The sequence below is a fragment of the Phodopus roborovskii genome, unplaced genomic scaffold (assembly GCF_943737965.1).
Source record: "Phodopus roborovskii unplaced genomic scaffold, PHOROB, whole genome shotgun sequence".
In the NCBI taxonomy this organism is placed as follows: Eukaryota; Metazoa; Chordata; class Mammalia; order Rodentia; family Cricetidae; genus Phodopus; species Phodopus roborovskii.
In genome coordinates this window covers 29706719-29730976 of record NW_026126525.1, presented here as the reverse complement: position 1 = coordinate 29730976, position 24258 = coordinate 29706719, and the positions used below count along the sequence as shown (strand labels likewise).

The window sequence follows — 24258 nt, the reverse complement described above, 5'->3', positions numbered from 1 at the left end:
GCAAACTCTATATGGAGGCTCTTTGATGTCCATCATCTTCTCTGAAACAAATTGGTGTTGCCAGGAGCAGTTGAGTCTCACTGTCATGAAAAGCTTTATGTTACTAAAATATTTAAATGCCATATTCCGTAGAACTATGAAGTATTTGAAGATCACTTATCTATCTAAAATATATCTGTTTAACCTTGAAAACTTACCTAACATGATTATAGGTTTGGCTGTTATATTATAGATGACTAACTACTAACCTGCATTACTTAATTATCTAAATAGTTTGGAATAATAGCTTTTAAGGACTAGAACTTTATGTTACATTTTAAAATGAGTTACATAGGTAAAATAACTTAAATGAAAATAGAAATATATACATATATATTATGCTATAAAAATGATATTAAATTTGTATTAATATACAAAAATCCATATCAATGTAAAATATTTGAAACTAGTAGTTGCTTTTTAGTAGATTCAATAATCTACCCTTTCATCCTATCATTCCTAAAGCCTTCTTTTCTTTCTTTTCATCCCCCATATCATAATCCCTTTCCACAAGGCTCAAGGAACAATGTAGAATGGTTTGGGGGGGGGGAGGGTCAAAAGATTGTAAGAGCCAGAGGTTGGCAAGTGTGATAGCTACAAAACAGCTTCTGGACATGCCAAGTTTGTTATACTCATTAAATCACAACATCTGTGGTTGCCTACACAATCCCTTCTTGGAGATGAACTGATTTCTTCAGAGGTGTGTCTTTGTTAATTGTCAATGTTCCAAGGGATAGTCCTACACCCATGCGCATATAGGCAACACTAATTGGACTCAGTCAGTTAGGGAAAGAAAAGGACAAAGCAAGTTTGGAGAGGAACACAGCAATGGGGTATCTGTGAGAATTTGGAATGGATGTTTAAGGATAAATCTGATCAAAACACAATGTGTACATATGTAAAATTCTCAGATAATAAATAAAAATTATTTAAAAAATAGATTATGTTGGGGCTAGAAATATGGCTGGATGGTTAAAAACTCTTGATGCTTTTGCAGACACTGAATATTAGCAGCTCACAACTATCTGTAACTACAGATGCAAGGGATCTGATACTTCTGACCTCGGTGGGCACTTACATTCATGTACACATATCCATATACAGGCATACACACACACACACACACACACACACACACACACACACACACACACACACACACACACATTCAGAGTTTAAATGATAAAGTAAGTTGTTTAAAACCTGAAGGAGTCTCTGAGGTATGTCGTACTGGCTGGCTTTAAGCTTGAGTCATTAAAGAAAGGCCCTTAGTTGAAGAAATTCTTCAATGAGATTCAACTATAAGGTATTTTGTCAATTAGTGATCAATGGGGGATGACCCAGTTCATGGTAGATGGTGCCAATTCTGGGCTGCTGGTCCTGGGTTCTATAAGAAAGTGGGTTAAGCAAACCATAGGAAGCAAGCCAGTAAGCAGTTCTCCTCCATGACTTCTGCATTAGCTTCTGCCTCTGGGATCCTGCCCTGTTTGAGTTCCTGCTAGGTCTTTCTTCGGTGATGAACAGCAATGCTGAAGTGTAAACCAAATGAACCCCTTTCTCCCCAACTTGGTGTTTCATTGAAGCAATAGAAACCCTAGCTATGACATATGTGCATCTATCTGTTGTGCCTGGGTGATGTTATTTTCTTGGCATCATCCCCCTCTGAATCTTCTAATATTTCTGTTTCCTCTTCCACATTGATCTCTGAGCTATGAAGGAGAGGGGTTTGATAAGGACATCCTTTTTAAGACTTAGTTTCTCACCCTGTGACCATTGCTCAATTGTGGGACTCTATCTTAATTAACATCTACTACAAGAAGAAGCATCTCTAATGAGAGGTAAATGATACTCTGATCTATGAGTACAGCAGTATATTATTACAAGTCATTTAATTGCTGTTTCTGTAGTAGAATAATAGCAGGACGTTTTTCCCTAGAGCCCCTGGCTTTCTAGTCTCAGGTTCTTGGCCATTTCAGTAGCATCAACTATAGGTTCCATCTCATGGAGTGAGCCTAAGATCCAACTGAAAAGTGGTTGGTTACTCTCATAACATTCACAGCACTATTGTATCAGTTTATCTTGCAGACAGGTCTCTGTCTTTCTTGCCCATGGGCTTTTATATTCTCTATTGTATATACATTTCTTTACTTCTTTCTCTGTAGCTTGTTGTGTAGCTGAGTGGCTGGCCCCTGATGTCCACCTCTACTTCTCTTTTTTTGTTCCCCTATCTTCTCCTCCTAGATTTCTCCTTCTGTTTATTTTCTCTGCCTGCCAGCCCTGCCTATCCTTTCTCCTGCCTCACTATTGGCTGTTCAGCTATTAGACAAATCAGATTTTTCAGACAGGCAAAATAACACAGCTTTACAGAATTAGACAAATGTAACATAGAAAAGTACAATACATCCTTGCATCATTAAAAATGTTACACAGCATTAAAAAATGTTACACGTTTAAAATAATATTCTACAACAGTGAATGGATTTCTAATCCAATTCAATGTTTCTTGCAAAATTTTAATCTGCAGTATCTGTATGCTAAACAGAATTCCCCACAGTTGGCTAAGATTTCTTTGAAAACCCACTGTCTTAGTCCACTTGACTTGCCCAGTCAGTGATTGCCATGAGTGTGAATTGAGGAAAGAAATAGATAAGAGCCTAAGACAGAGTAGGGAGGGCATCCCACTGAATACTAAATTGATTCCAAGTTTATTTTTCATAGCCCTTTTATACCCCAAGATAGAGTAGAGGGCAAAAGACTTTGTTATCATGATATAAAGAACAAGCAACAGTAATTACTTCCTTAATATTCAAAACAACTAATAGCTATGCCCAAAGCCAAACATCCTGCTAATAGGTATTAAAAAACAAAACATCCAGGCACAACATTCAGTAATTACACCTGAAGCCAAACATCCTGTTCAATTTGACCTTGAAGATAAAGTAAGAGGCCCAAACTCTCTGACCTTATGTGAAGCTGGAGCGGAATTAGTTCTATGGGCCTCCACGACCCACATCTGCTATAAGTAAAGCTAGATATCCCCAATATATGAAAATTGAGATTTGGGACCAGGTCTCTTCTCCCAGTCCTACCCAATATTCCCTAAGGCTGATACCTGCTGAGGCATTTGAGAACATGGGACCCAGACTCTCCTTCATTAACACCAAAGGGTGATTTTCCATGATATACTCCAAGTACCCCAGGTTCCATGTAACTAGCCTGGAAGCTGACAAATTGCTGTCTTGCATATATATGCCTCTGGCATGTTGGCAAGGAACTCAGTTTTGTATAAAACATATACTACATAAAAGGAATCAGCTTTGATGTGTTCATTGGACATTACTTTTTTGCACACCACTCAGCCATGTCTATCCAAGATAGTCTTATGCCATCTCTGACCCAAAGCCTTGTGTCATTTCATGGAGGCTGAATCCCATTTGCTCTCCAGGTAGAACTGTTTCATTTGTCTTCATCTTTCTAAAGTCTCCCAAATCCTGACTCTCTGGTCAGTGGAGAATGCACACAATATAGAGTCATGTGTGTCTTTTGATCTTAGCTGAACCTGCTCTCACCAAAGCATCTTTGTGAAAGAGAGTGATTAATTATTTTTCCCCCAAGTCTAAAGGATCATGTTCCATATAAGGGATTCTACTCTAGTCCTGCTGAGAGTGTGCTTCTTGATCTCATAAGAGATTGTGTAAGATTGTATAGGAGTTGATTGGCTTATCTGGAACTCTGGAGTTGAAACATCTGTTGGTTCTTTAATCTGTTATTGATACCCAGAAAGAACCAGCTGCCTGACACCCACAGAGTCAGTGTTATGGCACTAGATTTTATCCAGAAATAAAGAGTAATGGAGAAGGTGAGGCAGCATGAAGTCAAATCTGTTCCTTCCTTGTGGGTAGCAAAAGAATTTAAAACAACCTAAGGTAAAAGGAAATTGAAAAGTGATTGGCAAATTGTGAGTCTTGGTGGAGTAGTCATGACCAATAAACACATAAAGTTAAAGTTTGTGGATAATTCTGTCTGTTTTGAAGCTTTATTTTTAATTATTAAATTTTATTATTCAGATGTTGCATGTGAGACAAAATCACACACCAAACTTAACCAGACCCAAAGTATACTGCTTAATGAACTTCTATACTGGTACAGAATGAAAGCTGTGTATATTCACATTGAATTTTACACTTTAACTCTCAAATATACTTTTATGCACTTATCCACCATAAAAAGTGAAAATTTCATGACAGAACTACAATTACCTTTATATCCTCTCTTATAACTTATTGTTATTACCTTCATTTACTCCTCTTCATCCCCTAATATTTATCCTGTCTTGTCTTGCTATTTTTTCTACATGTTATACTATGTCTACATGTATATTTGCATACATGTATGCATATATTTTGGCGAGATATAACATATGAGCAAGAGCATGCATTTTTTCTTATGTAGTTTTGCATAATATTATAATTATAAATCCATACATTTTCCAGAAAATTTTGTTATTTCACTTTTTCTTCAGAGCTGAGTACTTTACACACACACAAACATACACACACACACACACACACACACACACACACACACGTGCAGTTTTCATTGAGTCTCTCCAGTGCCCTGCCCCCCACCCGTTCAGCTTTTTAGATGATAGCAATTTTGACTGGGGTGAAGTACTATTTTAAAATATTTTTAATGGCACCACAGTCATGAAAGTCAACATTCTCTATCTTTGGGTTCTGCACAGATGATGCTCTGCTGGACTATCAAAATGATTCCCATCAGGTCTGAGAGTTCTACATATGTGGGCTGAAAATGTGAGAGAGAAAGGCCTGATTCTATGGCTTCTGCTTACTGTGTTGGACACTTGCCTGCCGCTCCTGCCTCCGATCACTCATCTCTGAGTGAAAAATGACTTCACAGGACTGCAATGAGTATTAAGTGAGTGACAGACTTCTGGAAACACAAGACAGCAGTTCATGAGCAAAGGTGAAGGATGAAGAAGGAAAAATCCTGCGATGGCTTATTAAATATAATTAGGAAATATAGCATGATGTATTTAATAAATATGCCTTATATATGGCTTATTAAAATCAGAGCCTGTCCTCCCTCACTTCTGAAAGTTATGTAGACCTGGAATTGGGAATTGTTCTAATCTGTGCATGAGTCATGCCCTCTTGACAAGCACAGAGAAAAAGAAGTACCTCATCATGAATATGGAAAATCAGCCCTTCCTTCTGCTACTTTAGTCTGTGTAAAATACTTTGAAGAAATAAAAACATGTTTATCTTAAAGTTATGGGGGGGGAAGCCTACTTCGTTTTCACACAAAAGAAGTATCTCATTAAACATGAGAAGAAACATGTTTATAGTTTTATAAAAGAATGTTTCCTGATGATTCTTAGTCTACCCATGCTATAATAATTCTTTAGCTTATCCAGGGAAATGTGAGAAAATAACACCAGTGAATTGATAGCTGTCATTTTAAAGCAGCTGTCATGACTTGACTTAGGGGTAAGCACTTTGGCTACCTGACTTCGTAAAATCGTGAAACACTGGATCCGTTTACTGATGCGCTTAGGGCTCTTGTAGTGAAGGGTTTTCATAATGAAGATTTAGATTCAAGTCAGATGTAAGTAACAAACTCTTATGCCATGCATTTTTCATCAGCAATTTATTATCAAGCTATGAGTCTTGAGAGTTTCAATAATTTCCCACTAGGGAAGGACAGAATATTCTTTCATCTGTGTTATCTACTGTGAACACTAGTCTTTCAAGTCTTCATGAGAAGCACACTAAAACTAAAATATGTTATTGAAACCATAAGAAAGTAGACATCATTTCAGTAATAAATTCATTGAAATAGTTAATAAGAATCTTACAAATTTTTTAAACTGAAATCACCTGGGTGTTGGTGGCACACACCTTTAGTCCCAGCACTCAGAGGCAGAGGCAGGCAGATCTCTGTGAGTTTGAGGCCAGCCTGGTGGTGGACAGGCTCCAAAACAATACAGGGAAACCCTGTCTCGAAAAACAAACAAACAAACAAAAAAAAAACAAACAAAAAATTGAAATCATCAGGCAAAAAGATACAAGTGTTCAGAAAAGCATTTAAGAATAATAACAAGTGTTCAGAAAAGCATTTAAGAAATAATAATAGCAATCAAACCCTTAATCAAATCCAATCCAAGTCATGAAACACAATGCAACCTATCAAACAATTGAAAATCCACACTAATAGTGGCCATTTACAACAGCCTTTATCTATAGGTATTAATTTTATTATTTTTGGAAATACATATTTAAACCTCAGGCGAAACCAATTCCTTTGGTTTGGTCACGTGATACAGACACAAATGAAGTCAGTGATCTCACGCCACTCCTCCTCTCTTTCTCCAAGTGAGCAGTTCTGAAGCGGGTTTTGCAGTATAGTTCCCATACTTAACATGGAAATGTGCAGACATACAAAGAATGTATAAGGCTAAGTTATAGTACAGCTTCCCATTACTGAGCAACATTACCTTTGAACTTACCAATGTAATGTGGATTTTCCTCTAGACATTAGTTCGAATCGTAGGGGTGATTCTCAGTCTTTTAGGTGAATACAATGCTGGGAGGGCTCTGACAAAAGTTGGACTCCAAGAGCTGCAAAAGCCCCACCCCCAGGGATTCTAGTTCAGTTGGCTGTCCTACACTCATCTAGTCTGGAGTGTAGCTAGTTAGAACCACACACTTACTCATTCCCAACAGGCTGCAAATGCCCACAGTATGCCTGAGCTGTCCTGGTATGCACCTTCCCCAAAAAAGGCCTCTTTGGTATATCCCTGCCAGAGGCAGAAAGGGCACGGAGGCGAAGCAGACAACTAACTGGAATTTAAACAAAACAAACAGTGACTATGACAAAGCTATTCAGCCATCCTGTCAGAAATAGTGATATACCTGCAAAAGTCTTAGTGGGGCCAGGAGTTTTCAGAGGCCAGGAGTTGACTAACCCTGGAGATTTGTCCTTGCCTGCAGAAGGAGGCTCTACAGGAAGCCACACCCAGACCTCTGCTCAGCACCTCCAGGGAGGGTGCAAAAACTCGTTTGGCATCTCTTGGTTTGGGATGGCTTTGTTCGGGTGACATGACTGAGAGGCACTAGCATGATCAATGACTTCTCTCTCTCGATGCGCATTTGAGTAGCATTTGAGAGACGCGAGCCAGACACATGGTGAACAGCAGAGCTGAGGCGTTCTTATGGGCTTCATAGATTGTTTCAGTGGAGTAACCTGAAGCTGAGTTTTGGTTTTTCTTTTGAGTTGTTTTGAATGTTCTGGTTCTTTAAACGACCTTTCATCTTTTTTATTCTTAAATAATTTTTGAATTAATTCTTTGAGAATATCATGTATTATATTTTGACTTTACTCCCCTCCCTTCCCCTACTCCTCCCAAACACACACTTTTCACTCTCACTCTCACCTCCTATTAGACCCACTTTTCGAATCCAGGCCAGTTTGCGCCTTCTTAGTATTCTTGGAGTGGGGCCTGCCCTGGAGCATGGTAGGTGCACCCCTTTGCCTTCTTGAAGCAGTTGGGCAAGCGTTTTGAAGACCAGACAGGTCGGTTCTCTCTCTCTCTCTCTCTCTCTCTCTCTCTCTCTCTCTCTCTCTCTCTCTCTCTTTTAATTTGGAGCAAAGAAATGAAAGGAAAGCATAGAAGAAAGAAAGAGAAGGAAAACAAAGAATGCATGAGTTTAAAACAAACAGACCCTAGCACGTTATTCTGAGTAAGGGAGTCTAAAGAGAAAGAAAACACATCAGAACTTTTTTTTTAAAAATAAAATAATTGCTAGCCACACAACTTTAACATAACATTTTTATTGTCTTTGCCCTCCAAAACATAACCACTAGGTGTTTCAAGCCTCAGTAAATGAGAACATTGTTCAACAAAATCACAGTAATGTAAGAACACGCTGGAAGGTCTGCAAACTGCTGTGAGGGTGCCCGTCAGAGTGGGAATGTACAAGCCCTGGGTCACTGGGACATCTGGGCAGGGTGGGGCCTCTGCTGGGTCCTACCGCTGGAGCCAGGAGCTCCGCAGCTGCCAGGCCCCGCCCCTAACGTCACGGGGGCGGGACCGCGGGAGATTGGCGTTCCACGGAAGCTCTGCCGGCCGGGAGCCTGAGAGGCCTGGAGGAGGGAGAATCGCCTGCTCCGCCGGCCTCAGGCGGACGCGCACCGCACGCGGAGCTGGGGAACTGAGAAGTCGGTTTTGTTCTGCTTCTCAAAGACAAATGTCTGGCTTGGAAGCATAACTCGTCCCGCCCTTTGGATCCCTGCTCTGTTCTCTTCTGGCACCTTGGAACCCGGGGTGACTATGCTGTGATGAGCGCCCAGGGAGGGACAGGTAAGAGAGACGCAGCTAGCCGCCCCCGCCCGGCCTCTGCTCACTCAGTCCAACAGTGCTTCGAGCTAGCGACAGCTTTTCTGCCACTTCTGGTTCGGGAGAGGACTTGAAAAAGGAGAAGCGATCACACCGTTTCACTTTTTTGATTTCCATAGGACAGTACCTTTTTTGAAAACTGGCCCTTTGTAAAAAGATGGGATGTGCACACGCTTGCGCCTTTACACAGGCGTGCACACGTTTGTCATTCCGTTTCGGAATCCGTAGTTTAAAGCAGCTTGGACTGTCTGCTCCCCTCCCCCTGGTAATGAAAATGTTGGTACTTTCTCCCAGGGAGTAAGCCGCGGGTTGATCTCTTAGGGAGGAAAAGGTATTTGTGTGTTTGTGTTGGAACTTGTGAAACAATTTTGAACGGAATGGTAAAAATAACTAAACATGAAGATGTCCACATTTTTTCCTGCATACTCCAACTTTGGAGAACTTAGTTGTTCTTTGGGGGCACCCTTCATCTGACATTATAAAACTTGTTTTCTTTCACCATATCAGTAGGGAAAGATGTGGGCGAGTCAGTGCATTCCTCCAACCTGAGAAATGAGAAGTCTGTTTTGGGACTGTGTGCCTGTAGAAGGAATATATTCTAAGTACTCTCATTCGGGTATTTAGGATAGGACTACTAAAATTCCTCCTGGCTTCGTTTCAAGATAGCTATTGCAGCTATTCAAATGGAAAAGACAATTCCATGGGCTCAGAGCAAGCCTGTAATTCCAATCCACCTTGAAAGATGCTCCAAAGAGGATAAGGGCTCCTTCTGGCCAGTGTTAGTGTGGCCATGTTTACACAGTGTTAGGACATGCTTTTGTGAGAAATGCATCAAAGAAAACAGCAGTAGCAGCAACAACAAACCCTCTTCCTTTCTTAAGAGCAAATATGAGGCACATGAGCTTTGTAGCATAATGGTTAGTTCAGTGTCCTGCAAATGCCCCAACTGCAATCCACCCCCAAAGATAACAAGGGATTCTTGCAGATTTTTATTCTCATTCAGATGTATAGTCCTCTCTCCATTAGCTTGTATGAATCAGAATGAGATCAAACTGTTGAAAGAGTTTAATGTAGAAAAGAGAAGAATTCATCAACCATCAGTTTATTTAACCTAACATCTGTTGTGTGGGGGGGAAAATTGAAAGTTCCGCAATCTGAAACAGGATGTGGGGAATGTTGACCTTCCTGTAACAAAAGTTGAATGCTTCTCATCTTTAGTGACTAAATAACTGATGGGTTGTTATTTATTTTCAGTAGATGGAGGGGAAATGCTTAAGATTTAGTATAACTTATTATGGGATTGATGACTCATCTATTACACAGTATTGAGTTTTAAAGAATTTAAAACAGTGTTCACATATTAAAACCTTCATTTCATGTTTGACTTACTGTTTCATTAAGGTGGATATCTCCCCCATCACGATTTCTTAATACCACAAGCAACATCATTGGGAGACCCTGAAAATGTACCAATGAGGTCATCAGTGGTTAAGCAAGGACAGTCTTCTGCCTTGGGAACCATGTGCTGCACACAATCACTACACATGGTTAATAGATACATCCCAGAGTAGCTTTCCTGGGTCCCCACACATTGAGCATCCAACCTAGCTCAGAAACTACGATACACAGCATGTGCTGTACATAATAGGGGCATTGTGGGAACTCTGTAAGAGAGAGCTGAATGTGTTCTACCTTCTCAGACAAACTTTTTATTAAGAGAGTGACTGTTTTTCCTGACTAGTAAGATATATTTACTAATCTAGAAACTACAAATTAATGCCACAAAATCAAATCTGTGGCATTGTCACTTATAATCTCTCTTATCTAAACAGAACTACTGACATTTGGATTATTTCTTATCAATAAATTAGGTTATATATATATATCTTTTAGTTCTAGAAATATGATATATATATATATATATATCTTTTAATTCTAGAAATATGATACCCATTTTGCAACCATTGTTTACATTGTTTTCCTGTCAAGGACATCCTCACCATGTGTTTTGACTTGTTTTCCCCAGTTTGTGTGAAAGCACGGGATCATTACTCTGCTGAAATTCTTTGAAATTATTGGGGTGTTTATACACATCCCCAAACATTCCAATTTTTGTTTTTTCTTTATGTCTACTTTCTTCAGATTTATTTATTTTATTATTTCAAGTGAATGAGTGTTTTGCCTGCATGTATGTATGTGCACTATGTGCTTGTCTGAGACCAAGAGAGGCCCTCATATCCCCTGGGACTGGAGTTATAGCTATGAGCCACCATGGGGGCCCTGGGATTGAACCCTGGTCCTCTGCATGAGCAACAGGTACTCTTAACTACTGAGCTAATTCTCTAGCCCTCTGTCTACTTTTCATTGAGGATCATTTTTATAGGGTTTTAAATCTATCCCTATAAATCTATAGTCTTTTAGGTTGCTATAGCAAATTAGTATAAACGGGATAGTTTGTCTAAAGAAAAACACAGAGATTCACTTCTTATGTTCAAAAGGCTAGGAGGGCTGAGATCATGCTGCTGATAGCTAAAAATGTGTTTGTTTCTTTTGAGCCAGGCTGTGAGGGAGTGTGGTAGTCCTAATGCCCATTGGACACATGTGGTTTTACCAGCTTCATTTGGTCATGGTCAATATGAATGAGCTGAGGATAGAGATGTGTGACTGAGATGTTGGCATTGTAAGGATAGAGTAATGGTAACAGGCAGAGGATAGGCAAGAAGACAGTGCAGAACTCCTAGGGCCACTCAGGGATATGGCTCATAGAGTTGAGATACTGTTCTTGCCAGACACATGTGCTGCTCTCATGACAAAGGAGCCTTGAGAGATGCCTTGGGAAGTGTTCCCTTCCATCAGTCATCATTGGAAAACTAATCTGAGGCTCATTACCCCATTTTCCTGGGAGAATCACTTCCTTTTGTCCCTTTCTAGTGTCTCTCTCTCTCATTTCTTGTGAGAAAATCTAAATTTTTGTACCATAGCATGCTCTTCTTAAGTATCTTAAATGGTTTCCCATTTCTTCCAAACTAACCATAAGTCCTTTACCCCAACACTTAAAACTTCACTCTGGTCTGCATGTATATGACCGTTTTCATGGCCCATCACTTCCTAACATGTGCTGGGGACCCCAGCGGTACAGAACTTCTCAGAGTCACCACACCTTTCCAACTCCCTCCCTTATAGCATTGCTTTTCAAAGTCTAGATCTCCCTCCTATCAGGAGTCTAAGAGTCACTCAAAATTCCCTTAAAATGCACTTTTCTGGGAAGTCTCCCTTTCCATCCTTAGACCACATATGGTGATTTTTTTTTCATGTAACTTTTTGTTTCCCTAAATTCACACACTGTGTGATTTTATTTAATCTTTAAACATTGAATTGGCTATTTTTTTTTAAATCACATTAAGATTTTTTTTTTTTTTAATTCATCACCAATTCACCTAGGACAAGGTCAAGTAAATAGATCAGAGAAGGTAAGGGGAGATTTTTGTTCATCTGTTTTGTGGCCTGGTTGGTTTCTGGCTTATAACGGGAGCATAGAGAAAAATCACTTTGACGAATGAATTAATGACAGTGGGCTATTAACTCATCATTAGAAAACATTGGAGATAGAGATTTTATTCACTAGTCTTGGAAAACAACTAGTCACTTGCTTGTAGTAAGTGGCCAGTCTGAAAGTGTGGGCAGAGCTTGTGCTCTTTCTTCCAGATGTGTTTGATGCTATTTAAACATGGCTGATTACAATATCAGTATTGATTCACGGTCGATGTGTTGACTCTCAGGACTCCATTTTATAATTCTATGAAGATGACTGACCTTTTCTTTTTTTAGCATTTTTAGATACCCAATGCAACCTTTCTTTTTCAGTCTCACTTTAGAATAAGCTCTAAAAAAAAAAATGCACATCAGTTCTTAATATTATAGCATCTCTAGTATTTTGGGATTAGGACAACAGAAGCGTTCAGATTCTGAAATAAATACTAGACATACATAGCACATGCAATAAAAGGGGAGGAGAGTATAATAAATCACAGCTAGAAACATGACTTTGTTGAATCACCAAAGAGGGATTTTGATACTTCTAGCTCTATGCCATCCAATTTATTGTTCTTGTTTACTTCCTTTTTGTTGGTGGTAATAAATTGATGCATTTATCAGTTTTCTGGTGGCACACTTGACTCTGAAAGTAGAGGATGTATGGTAAATTCATGCCTACCACCCATCACTTTCATGTAGGAAGCAGTGTCAGATACCTGTGGCTCATCTCTTTATATTGGCTTCATGATAGTAGAAGTAGCTATTCTTGACCTGCTGTGTGGTTTCAATTTTCATCATATTTTTGCAGGAAGCACTGCAGCAGGTTCCATATTTACCAACGATTCTGAACTTCTTGGTACATGTAGCCTGCCACTGTGACTTAGGCTCAAGCTCCAGAGCTTGCTGACTTCTGTTTCATACTATTTAAAACTAGATCTGTCTGTTATTAGTATTACGTGCCACCCTAGTCATGCTTAGCTTACAGGCCTCAGAGACAACTGGAATATGTGTGTTGAGACAGCTTAAATAATTGGCATATACAATCCAGTCTTTAGCATCATTGTCATGTATTAAAATCAATTTTAGTCATTGAGAAAAAATGTTTATTCATGTAATATTTATAGCAGACTTAAAGTCAGCTATAACCAAATCATTAGGAATTAGGAATTAGGGTTTTCATCCACTGTACTGAAATGTGTTAGCTATGGTTCAGCCAAAATATAAGTGAAGAAATACCTGTCTTTTTCATTACATGTCCAGAAATGCCATTCCCCTTAAGGGGTATGGTTTAAATTTTAGTCTTAATGTGTTCATTTAATTAATATGTAATATATGTTACAATGTACAATATATCATAATTATATATTGTGTATATTTATATATATAAACAGATAAAGGTAATAATCTGACTTTTAGAAAATGTTTGGTGTCATGTTGTTATGACATGTAATTTTTCAAGTGTATATAATTTTTTAGAGGCTTAATAATTTGCATTGTAGCTTCGCAAATAATTCGTTCTCCTTGTTTACTATGTTTTTCTTTCATCGTTCCTCAAATTATTTTCCTTTGTTATAAATATTGTTATGTTTACTCATATAAAAATAATCGATATTTCTGGCATATAGGGAGAATAATTTGACTTGTTATTTTAAGAATAATATGCACAGGAATGAAAATGCTTAGCTGCATTAAAAACAACATTGGACAATCCTCTGTGAGGAAGACATGTTATAAATAAGACTTTGCACAGTAGACTTGAATTGCTAGGTTATAGTTTTCAGCGTAGTCCCTAGACCTAGGGCATTGGTATCAGTTGAGCTTCTTAGAAATGTGCAATTTCTTAGTCCCTACTGCAGACCTCCTGAGTTGGAAACAGGATAGCTTGTATCTGGCAAGGAAAAAGACTGAGCCAGTATTTAGTAGGGCACATCCTGACAGTGTGTTTTGGGATAAATCAAAGGAAGTGCTTAGTGAAGATCCTCAGGTGACAGTCTAGTATAATGGCTGGGCTTTCCCAGGCAGGCCTGGCAGTCTCGGAATTGGCAAAGCCTTCCTCTGGTCTGAGTGTGAATGTTGACAGTGTGTGTGTGAGTATGATGAGTGTTTATGAACTCAGTGTGTGCAAAAACTATCAACTGCATCTTCCTCCTTCCAGATCTTTACAGCCTGAGACTGCTAGCTTACAGAGACATTCTATGGAGTCTAGCTAACTCTTCCCACTGGGCTGTATATAAAAAACAGGTTCAGGATTCAGGTGACAGTGTAGTTGGTGCCACACCATCAGAATACGCATGGTCACTTGATCCCAGCTTTCTGTGTGCTTATCTATCCTTTCTTCATTCTCTCACTGCCCCTAGACAGACCAAGGTGCCAAGCCTCAAAGGTTGCAGTACTAATACCTTCGTGTTTCCACTGAGCTGAGTGAAAACACTACTAATTTAATACCCCCAAATTTATAAAGCAATCAGCGTGCAGTGTCTCATTCTTAATGATCGTGTTGACTAGTTTTATGCCATTTACTTTCTGACTGAAGATTCCCATTACAAAAAGAAGAAAACTACATGTCATTGTGCTTGATAATAGGAGTTCCTATCCTATCAAGTAGGATTTATCATATAAGCTTCTTCCATGTGAAGTCGGTATAATGCTGGGCGTTGATGTAGACAAACTAGTTGGAGACCTGAGTATAAATGTTACCTTTTACTACCGAGGCAGTGTCCTTTTATGCTGTTTATGAGATTTTTTTCTTAAAAAGGAAAAGATGACAAAAACACACCTTTAATCCCAGAATTTGTGAGGCAGAGGCAGGTGGATCTCTAAATTCAAGGCCAGTCTGGTCTACAGAGTGAGTACCAGGATATTCAGGGCTACACAGTGAAATCCTGCTTTAAAAAACCAGAAAACAAAACAAAACAACAACAACAAAAATACCTCCCCAAACCTCAAAACTTAAAGTATTATATCTACCCACTCACCCCCCCCCAATACACTCCCAATAGTTTAAATGTAGAAGCATTTTTATTAACTCCTGGTTATGCAGTACTCCATCATAAGTAGGTTTCAAAATTACAAGAAGTAACTACTTAGGATTAGAGCTAATGTTAGTCTTTAAAGATAAACATGAAGGTCTATTTCATAATTCTGGAATAAACATGGTAAAAATGGAGGTCATCATAAGAAAGACACTTGAAAATCAAACTCTATTATAATACCTCAAAGTTAACCATTATTAACATTTTCAAAATATTTTATTATAAATTTGATACAGTATATCAACTCTTGTGTGTTTTTTCAGGTTCTTTTCCAAAATATATTCCTCATGTAAATATTTAAATCATCAATGAATAATTGATGATACATACTTTTATAAGAGGTGGGTTGTACAGCAGATTAATGTGATGATAATAGATTATTTTAGAATGGTATTCAGACAATGAGGTGAAAAAATGAGCTCCAACTTTAAATGAATTCGTGTCTAAATAAAGCTTATTTTGTAGTGCCATTTTCATACAGAATTTTAGCCATCATAGTAAATCTCTTATATAACTTGACTTAAGTAATTGATGGCATTACTCATAAAGGCATAGCTAGGAATAATAAAAGTTCACTTAGATATGTGGTAGCTGAGGTGTAACAAGCTTTGTGATGTTAGGTAAAGTCAGTCTCTCTGAACCTCATTTTTCTCCACTTTAAAATGAAATATTTTATTGGATATTTAAAATTATTTTCAACTTTAAGTGTTGAATTTTCAAGTTTCCAAGCCTTATCATCTTGACAAACTTATTTACTTTTATGTGTACGTATGTGTGTGTGTGTGTGTGTGTGTGTGTGTGTGTGTGTATCATGTGTATGCAGGCTCCTGCAGAAAATAAAAGAGGGTGTTAGATCCCTCTAACTGGAGTTACGGGGTGTTGAATGCCTGGTGAGGATGATAACCCTGGAAATCAAACCCAGGTTCTCTAGAAGAGCAGTAAGTGTTCTTAACCACTGAGCTATCTCTCCAGCCCTAAGCCTTATGGTCTTTAAAATACTTTTCCTGAATAGCAAACACATCAATCTTTAACAATTAACAAACACTCCTGTTATAGTATAACCATTTATTGATCTTTCATATTCATGATAGCTTGCATTCTTATGAACTCCTAATAATAAACCTACAGGGTAGGTATTGTTATTGCCATTTTCTTTTATGGAGAAACTGAGGGTTTTAAGAAATCCTGCTGGGGCTGATAGAGTCTGAATTTGAACTATTAATTAGTTGTAAGGGATAAAAAAAATCCATTTTTTCCATCCTGTCACTTATCCTTCTGTTAAACAAGAGGATGGCTTGCATTGTTCTTGGGTTTCTCAGCTTCATTCTTGATTTGGGGTCTCATGAGGGACCATTTTGTGTACTGTAGGATATTTGACAGCCTCCCTTGCCTGTGGCATCCATAACAAAAAGTGTCTCCAGAGATTGCCAATCTACCCTCATTTACATAATCAGTAGTCTAAAGCTGAACAGAACTGCCTACTCTGGCAAAGGCGAGATGGCTTTAAGCCATTTTAAGGATAAAGATGAAATTGATGAAACAGATCTCTGGCTCGTTTATTAAATACTGGTCATAATTGATTAGCCTTCATTCTCTTAAAGTTTGTTTTGTTTGAAGATAATTATTGCTAAGATGCATAGTATAACCCCTAAGACCTGGTAGACAGTAATTAATGTATTTAAAAATAGTCCTTGAAGCCAGGCAGTGATGGTGCTCGCCTTTAATTCCAGTACTCAGGAGGCAGAAGCAGGCAGATCTCTATGAGTTCAAGGCCAGCCTTACAGAGTGAGTTCCAGGAAAGGCTTCAAAGCTACACCCTGTCTTGAAAAAAAACAAAAGGAAAATAAAATTAAATTAAAAAAATAGTCCTTGGGTACCTGCTCTGTGCAAGCATTGTTTGGTTACTGTTAGAACAATGAATGAGATGGCTGTATAGGGATGTTGATATTAAACAAACAGTGTTGGCAATGTTAGCTCATATTTACAAACACGTACACACACCACATAAAACAGGAGTTTGCCGTCCTTTAGTGTGCATGAGGAAAGAAAGCCCAGCAAGAGACTTGCATTCTGTCAGTTTAACAAGACCCTTCAGTTCTAGTTTTCAAAGCAAATACTTCTGTGTGCTTACTTCCTTTCGGAACTTGCTTATTTATGCTTGGTATTTTAATGTTCTGTTCTACTCTGAAACCTGCCTGGCCACTGTTTGTCTCATGGCAGCTACTCTCTGAGGTTTTGGTTAATGAGGGAATCTCATGGGGTTCATGGCTGGTCTCTGTTTTAGACTGTGTAACTCCTGTAAGCCAAGAGTCAAGGAGTTGGTGCAGGACATTGACTACAGTGCCTGGAACAGGACCTGGCCGCCCTGTGTGAGTTTTTCAGTGCCTGTTTACTAAATGGCCAGAAGGACAAGAGGTATCTGAACAGCAGGCAGTGATTTTATTAAGTCAGTCTTGTTTCATTGAAAGACCCACAGAGCGTGGACCTTCACACTCCCACACAGGAAAGGCAGGCGACACCCCAAATCACTCACGAGAAGCGGTCTCGATGCAAATAGCATGAGGAATTTTTATTTTAAGTGCACTCGGGTCCACAGTCATGGGACTGAGGACCTTGAGGGCAGAATTGAGACAGTTTTTATAGGGTTTACAACAAAGCCCACACATAGGTCACTGGACAGGGGAGGGAGGGTTCACAAACAGTTTACAAAGTCAGATAAGTGGTTAGTTAGCTCTTTTTCTGTTATCTTACTAGGCCAGGATTATGTACTCAAGGGCCTGTCTGTGTAAACAGCAAGGAGTGTGACCTTGCCTATTTACTGGCAGAGGACAGGGTCTGAAATTTGAGGTTTTTAGGGCTTTTTAGATAGTATTTCTAAACTTTCAGCTTCCTGGGGTCAGTGGAGAGTTAGGCTGTATTTTTCCATCCTTTCATTCCCCACTTCTTTTGTCAATAGCTGTCATCTTAGAACTAAGGAAATTAAGAGGCAGCCTCCTCTTGGCTCAGGAGGCTCCTGTACTGTTGTCTAAGTACCATAATCTGGATCACTTTTACTCATTTTTTTAACAAAAGCAACACTTTTTTAAACAGTAAGCAACAATAGAGGAATACAAATGACTGCTGGAGCAGTTGTAAGAGGCTGTCCCTGGGTCTTATAACCTTGAGTGGCATGGGGGTGGGTCCAGGGGAAGAGGAGGACATATGCTGGATCGGCCGCAAAGGGGGCCTTTCCACCCAGTCTCAAGGTTTCCTGTGCAGTGACATCTAATGTAGACCAAGTCCCCCACTTGGAAGTGATGTGGGACTTGCAAGTCTCCTCCCGAGTAGACCTCCTGGAGCTGCTTCCACACTCGCTGTCTCACCCACTCGAGCGCCTTGAGTCTAGCAAACAAAGGCTGGGAGAACAATGCATCAGCACTATGTACAAAAGCAATTTTCATCAGTGGAGGAGCCCCCTGCCCCCCCAGAGCAATTCATAGGGGAACAGCCCAAATGGTCCAGGAAGTGTTTCTAACCCTGAAAAACACAAAGGGTAGGAGAGCTATCCAGTCATTAATGCCAGTCTGTGTAGTCAATTTAGTGAGGGTCCCTTTAATGGTTCTATTTATTCTTTTTAGCTGCCCTGAGCTTTGGGGTCTGTATGCACAATGTAATTTCTAATCAACCCCCAACATCTTGGCCAGTTCCTGACTTACCTGGGCAACAAAAGCTGGACCATTGTCTGATCCATTACCTTAGGTATTCCAAATCTTTGGAAAATCTATTTCCTTAGCCACCACGGTTGAGGTTTCCTTCTTGGTGGGATAAGCCTCTACCCATCCTGAAAAAATGTCTATAAGAATTAGTAAGTACTTGTTACCATACTTGGTTGGCTTTACCTCTGTGAAGTCCAAGGCAATGTATAATGGCCAGTCTTTTTTGGCAAATGTAAGGCTTCCAGCAAGCTTAGAGTTTTTCCTTTGTTTTTGACTTCTTTTTCTGCTGAAGTAAGCAGCCACCTTTGTTTATAAATAGCCCCATGCACATGTGCAGTCACAAAAGCATACCTGCTGTCTGTGTAGATGTTTATGGATAGGCTTCCAGGGAGGTTGAACAGGACCCCAGTGCACTTGGAATAAAAATTCCTCCTGCTATATGCATCGAGACCGCATCTTGTGAGTGATTTGGGGTGTCGCCTTCCCTGTGTGGAAGTGTGAAGGTCCACACTATGTGGATCTTTCATCATCTTTGCTGTTTTGGTCTTGCACGTCTTGAAACCATCATGATTTACTTGCATTTATTAACCTGCTTTGGAGTTAAAAGAGTTCCTTTTTATAACAGCAGCTCTTTGGTGAGGGTGGGATGGGGAAGCCAAGAAAACCATGTGTGCACCTTCATTGAGGTGGGGAAAACGAGAAGGCACAGACTCAGCTCTGAAGGCACCGCCAGTACCTCAGCTCCCAGAGCTCTAGTGCTGAACTCCCAGAGAAAAAAATGTACCGAGTGCCTCGTGAAGTGTAGGAACATGGTGTATGTGTTGCCAGATGATTTCCATCCCGGATGGAATTAATTTTTACTTTCTGTGATGTCTTAAGTTGTCTGAAAATATAGGCTGCTTAGCAGAGTCTCCTCCCTGAGAGCTCTAGAACAATGAGGTTTAAATACTCCAGCTATTTTAAAACTTGGTTCTACTTGTTTTATTTCCTTTGCTATGCCCTCCTGTCGAATTACATGATTAACGTCTACCTCACAATTACATGCTGTGGTTCTTAATGCAAATTCTTATGACTCTAGCATGCACAGTTAAAGCTGTAGGGATATACCAGGCTACAATGACACCAATTACTCCAGTCTAGGGCCAGTAGGACTAAGGCAGCTCAAGGGGACTGTGGCATATACAAGGGGTGCTATTTCACTCATTCATTCACTAGTTCAGTCACTCATTCATTCACTAGTTCAGTCTGCAAATATTCACCAAAGTTCTCTCCTCGATCCTGTTCTAGGCTAACACTGTATCCGTGAATGAGAAAGACAGACATTTCTACTCTGATGGAGGAGGGGAACAGACAAAAGCTAAAACACTAAAAGAATTGTCTATAGAAAATGACAGAAAAGTTTAATGAAAAATAAAGCACAGAAAGGGCCTATTATGAGGCAGATCTTGTACAGACATGTGTTCTTACTACAGTTTACAGGTGAGCCATTACTTTTCCATTGAGGAAATAGCCAGACCTAACTCGGGCTGTAACAGAACCAGGGTCATGGAGATGGTGCTCCACCCACCCCGGGGGGAGGGGTACTGGTGGAGACAATGAGGTGTGATGACTTTCAGAATTGGCTGACTGAGTGATGTGGAATATGAGGAAAAGCCATACTCAAGGAGAGTGTGGAGACTGGATCCATGTACCAGAGGTGAGGCAGCTGACTGGGAAAAGAGACCTGTGGTGGAGGCTGGTCTGAGCGTAGTATGACTGACTAGCTTCGTCTGTCATGTGTCTGTCTGGAGATAGGCTGCCTCCTCCACAGCTCAGTGCTGGAGTCTGGGTTTTAGGAAGAAGAGTGTATGTTTGAGAAGGTTGGCTGGGGTACCTGGTGGAAGCTTTTGTTTGAGGACTTCGCTTTCCTTGATAAAAAGAAACAAGATCAGGCAGAAAAAGAGTATTGGGGGATGGGAGAGATTAGCTATCAGAGGAGGAAGAAAAATATCTGAAACAGTTGTGTGTGGAAGCTCCAGTTCCCAGACTTGGTTCTCTGATTGCAGTCAGTGCTGACTTGTGGTCTGTGTCTATGAATTTCTTTTCTTTTTTGTTTGTTTTTCGAGACAGAGTTTTTTCTGTATTGCTTTGGAGCCTGTCCTGGAAATAGCTCTGTAGACCAGGCTGGCCTCGAACTCCCGGAGACCCACCTGCCTCTGACTTCCAAGTGCTGGGACTAAAGGCATGCGCCACAAACACCTAGCTTGTGGCTATGAATTTCAAGTGACTAATCTGGGATGGTCTCTCAAAAGCCCTATCAGACAATGGGCACTGAGACAGAAAGTATACAAACTTTGCTATAACTGTTCAGAATATAAGCAGAATATGGGTTTTTCCAAGAAGGAAGCGAGAATAGCAATTAACAGATGTGAAGAATATGAGAGAGGAGTAGGTGTGGGTTATAAGATTTAAACCTATCAAGTAGGAAAGTAAAGCCATGTGAGAATGACAGGCAGTAGAAAGACACTTGACCTCATAGTGGTGGATGGGTCACTGGGTATTGGAGTCATTGAAAGTAGCATTTATTTAAAGGTAAATCGTATTTACATATGTTAGGTTCTATTTCAAGTACCTGTGAAAAATCTTCTATTGACTGCATCTAATATTCTGAAATTAGCAAATACAAATGCTTAGATAAATATTCCAGTGCAGACCATGGGAAGTATTGAACATGGTAAGTATTGTTGTGATTTTATGTTATAATATTAATATATCACATATTTATATTTTATATTTACAATATTAAATATACTATATATGAATATCTTTTTTGTTTGGTTTTTCGAGACAGGGTTTCTCTGTATTGCTTTGGAACCTGCCCTGGAACTAGCTCTGTAGACCAGGCTAGTCTCAAACTCATAGACATTCACCTGCCTCTGCCTCCCAAGTGTTGGGACTAAAGGTGTTTGATAGCAATGCCTTCCCAGCTTGAATATCTTATTAACACTAAAAAGACAAATCTCAAAAACATACTGTTCTATTGTTTTCATAGCATAGTATTTTAGAGGTATCTAGGAACACCAAAAGCAGAACATAGTATTAAAAACAGCTGCTTTCTGGCCAGACAGTGGTGGTGTGAACCTTTAATCCCAACACTTGGGAAGCAGAGGCAGATGGAGCTTTGTGAGTTTGAGGTCAGCCTGGTCTACAAAGTGAGCTCTAGGACAGCCAGGGTTGTTGCACAGAGAAACCCTGTCTCGGGAAAAAAATAGCTGCTTTCAAGGTTTCAGTATGTTTATTCAGTTTTCAAGATTGACTAAGGTACTAGGAAGTCATTTATAGGTATGAGTGAAGGGGTAAATAGTACAGGAATATGCTTGTGTACCTTTAGTGTTTGCCTGTTTCCCTTCAAACTGAATGATACCAAGTACCCACCAAAGGACACACACTCATTTATAGATGTGATCCCTTCAAGAAAATAAGAGACTTGTTGAAGAAGAGAAGCACTGATGCTTTGTGTGTTTGAAGGGGCCATCTAAAACCATCCACCCAACCCATCCATATATTATGCTAATGGTTCCCAACATGTAGTGGTCCAACTGTAATTTTTTTTTTTTTGGTCTGTGAGTTGATACCAAAAAATACAGATATGATAGAAGCAGTAATGTACTTCAGATTTTGAACTTAGTTTTTTTCACAGACAAATGCATGATTTGACTCTCTGTCTCGGTACTGAGCAGCAGCAATGAGCAGCTGCTTCTGCTCAGCCATAAAACCACATTGATGAAGAACTGGTCTTTCACAGGCTACTGTCATGTTGCCAGCATCCTGTGCATACAGGTATTCAGAAAACTACAGAAATCTTCCACACTGTATTGAGAAACAGATGTGTTAGATGATGTTGCCCAATTTTTGGCTAATGTAAATGTCCTGAGCACATTCTGAGAGTGAACTAAGCCATGATTCCCAGTAGCTTCGGTGTATTATAATGACTTAACAACGTTTTAAACTTGCTACATTTTACCAGACCATAACCCTATCATAAATTAAGAAATATCTATGTGTAAAATATTGAGTCAGATATAGCTTAGTGATAGGATACTTATCCAGTGTGTATGAGGCAGTGACTATAAAACAGCATCTCACAACACAAATAAATGAATGCATATACATTTGTTATATGTATGAATTGACATATTTGCGTGTCTAAATGTGGCATAACATGTAGGTTTGTGTACATGGGTAATATGTACATATATAAATATATATTCTATATGTAAAACCTTTATTTTCACATAAAAAGAATTGAAATTTTCTATTTAATTTGTTTGGAAACAAAAAAATGGTACTTTTTCTCTTATAAAACAATACATCTTCAAAAAAAAAAAAACAACAATACATCTTCATAGGTACTTCAGTTATACAGTAATTCCTCCCCCCCCCAATAAACATGTTTATTTGAAAAGCCTATTTCACCCTTCATCAGGAAGTATATATAAACATGCAAGTCATCTTCATGCTATTGTCTATGCATGTGTATGCGGGGTTGGGAGCTTCCCTTAGCCTGTGTGGGAGGCTGCTCCTCTGATATATAACCTCAACCTTTTCTGTCTGTTCCTAAGCATCGCCATGGTATCTGGCATGTGGTGGGTTGTCAGGGCATGTTTGCTGAATGAGCTGGGAAGGGATTGAATTCAGTTTTAAGCAGTCATTTCTAACAAGGTATAAGGGCAATGCATGTGATTTGACTTGATCTTTTCCTATTTAGGGCTCTTTAAAAATTAACAAAACTATCATAAATACCCGCTCCCTTAGAGGTATAGGGAATGTATGACTAAGCTTTTTATCATATTGTCTGTGCTAGTGATCACTTGTTGTCAAAAGTAATTACTTTATGGCAATATTTTGAGTGAGGCAGTACCTTTGCTTAGCCTCATGTACATTCCTAAAATATAGATATGCATGCCTACATGATATTTAGTTCAAAAACTTCAATACAAAATGTATTACATAGCATTCAAAAGTCCAAATTTATTTCATTCAAGAGATCCAACTTACTTTGTGTGGAAAATGGATACTGTAGCTTTATTACCCAAGAGCCACAGCTTTCATGTGAAATAAGCTGGCTCTGGTCATCCCAAAACCCTACATTAGATACATTCAGTTACTTTTCATGCTTATCTCCTTTCCTAAAGAATATGTGAGGCAGAGGAAAGAAACTGTTTTCGTAGGTAACAAGACCGCATGCACAGACAGTCTAAATGACTATGTGAACCTGTGTTTGTCTTTTAGACAAATGACCTCATTTGTGTATTTGAAGTTGTTTGTTGGCTGGAGGTGACCTGAAACTTTCAAGTGCTAACTGGGCCCAAGAGAATTCATTATCCTGTATTTACCTTTTGGTAATCTTTCCTGCTTCCAGCTTGCCAAATTAAGCATTCATCAAGGGAAATGGAGTTTTGAGAATTTAGTGTGTTTTTAAGTGATTGTGTATAAGTGACTTTAATAAGCACCATATGTAGTCATAGTTAAGTAGTAATAGTGTGTGTGTGTGTGTGTG

The 24258-nt window shown here is 39.3% G+C and overlaps 1 protein-coding gene across 1 annotated transcript in view; it reads left to right on the top strand.

Moving 5' to 3' along the window:
* Nucleotides 1–8307: 8307 nt before the first annotated feature.
* Nucleotides 8308–24258, top strand: part of Atp10d (ATPase phospholipid transporting 10D (putative)) — a 95994-nt gene continuing 80043 nt past the window's right edge. The window contains 1 exon segment of the mRNA XM_051198055.1: nucleotides 8308–8422. The gene's annotated coding sequence lies outside the window, so the exon portion shown is untranslated.